This window comes from Alligator sinensis, unplaced genomic scaffold, assembly GCF_000455745.1.
Source record: "Alligator sinensis unplaced genomic scaffold, ASM45574v1 scaffold226_1, whole genome shotgun sequence".
NCBI lineage: Eukaryota > Metazoa > Chordata > Crocodylia > Alligatoridae > Alligator > Alligator sinensis.
In genome coordinates, this window is record NW_005842028.1 from 2,227,632 (window position 1) to 2,229,226 (window position 1,595).

At 43.6% G+C, this 1,595-nt stretch overlaps 1 protein-coding gene across 2 annotated transcripts in view; it reads left to right on the plus strand.

Moving 5' to 3' along the window:
* Window positions 1–8: 8 nt before the first annotated feature.
* RMI1 (RecQ mediated genome instability 1) overlaps window positions 9–1,595 on the plus strand; it is a 5,930-nt gene continuing 4,343 nt past the window's right edge. The window contains exon 1 of one of the 2 annotated variants that reach the window (XM_025202509.1): window positions 9–344. The gene's annotated coding sequence lies outside the window, so the exon portion shown is untranslated. The remainder of the gene's footprint in view (window positions 345–1,595) is intronic. The other variant, XM_014519312.2, reaches the window with a different exon arrangement.

Consider the following 1,595-nt stretch of genomic DNA (forward strand, 5'->3'; position numbering starts at 1 on the left):
CCCCTGCCATACCCTCCACCACTTCCTTATGTACAGCACCAGTGCATGTTGGCTTACACAATGACCCTGTGGGAGAGAGGAGCAGGGGTCAGGTCAACATGCCCTGCACTGCCGAGCCCTCCCAAATAATATTTTCTTCTGCTTATGCCCCTACATAGCAGTTCCCAGGGCTCATGGCTTTAGGCTCCTGAAGTCCCAGAAGTTCTTGCCTGGGTCTTCTCCATTTTCAGTGGCAGGCCTGCTGGGGTGATGCAGTGGCAGGGGTGCCACGCCGGAAAGGGATCCAGGGAATCCCTAGCCAGGCCTCTCTGCAAGCTGGGAAACAGGTTATCCTGTTCGTAGAGGTAGGCCCTGAGTGTTGTCCTGCAGGATCAGGCCCATGCTGCTTGTGTGATGGCTGGTTTGGCTCATTATGCAGCCCTGGGGGACCTTGAGATCCTTTCCTGTGAGGTGTCATGCAGTGTGAGCACCATTACACCTGCAAATGTGATTCATAGGATCAACCCAGAGACTTCAAATAGAAATGCACTGCTGTGATCTTCCTGAGTTCTTTGCAACAGAAAAAGTGCTCAGTTATTTTTTTGTAGTCAAAAAGAAAAAAGAGAGTGAAAACAGACCTGGCATTTTCCAAAGGGTGCCACAAATCTATCCAGGGGTACCTCAAAGTCTAAAAAGGATTTGAGAACTACTGCCTTAAGACATGCAGTTAGTCATGCAGCCTGTGTTAGCCTAGGGTAGACCAGATAGGATGTTTCAACACAATGCTGTGGAAAGAAATGATAGGACCCTGTGGTAACTGCATTAGTACATTTATAAGGTTATGAGATGTTCTTGGTTTTAGCATGGGATGTATAATCAGGCTGGGGAGTATTCAGAGACATTAACGGTCTTTACCAGTCTGTGGTGAGTGGGTGTGCATTTGGGGGTGAGGAGAAGTAGGCAGGATGTTCAGCCTGTCCCCTCACTTTAACTTCTAGTATCTAGTGGATGGTCTCAACCAGCTGTTTTTATATACTGGTCAGCCTATTCCAAATGGAGAGTGCAAGAGAGCGAAACTTATGAGAGTAATTTGTGTCACTGCAGACTCCTTGCAAGGCAGCACCTTTGACTGGTACAGGTTAACAAACCACTATTTTCCTCCAGCTGAATTAAGTTTGATTGTGTTCCCATAAGACTGGCTTCAGACAGAACTATAGGATGGTCTATTTTGCCCCCAGAATATAACTTTAACCCTAAACTGTAACTTAATTACATTTAGGACAAGAGATGTCTTTTCAGAATCTGGTTACTCATAAATTTGTTTCCCTTGCGTTTAAATAAAAATCTAGATCTTCATGCATCGTAATGAAATAAAATTAAGTCTATTATTGGATCTTTTTCTTTTTTGTGGATGACTTTTTAGGACTCAGTGTAACAGTAAAATAGCCTTTTAATGTCACTGAGGGCATAGTAGCCAAAAACTTGTACCATATATAGCCACAATTACAACTGAGTCAAAGGGCCTGGTTTAACTCATTTGAATGAATAATAAAAACGTGTTTCTCAATTTGATTCGAGTCCTGGAAGTATTTAGGTCCTATTGGTATTTTTAAGTA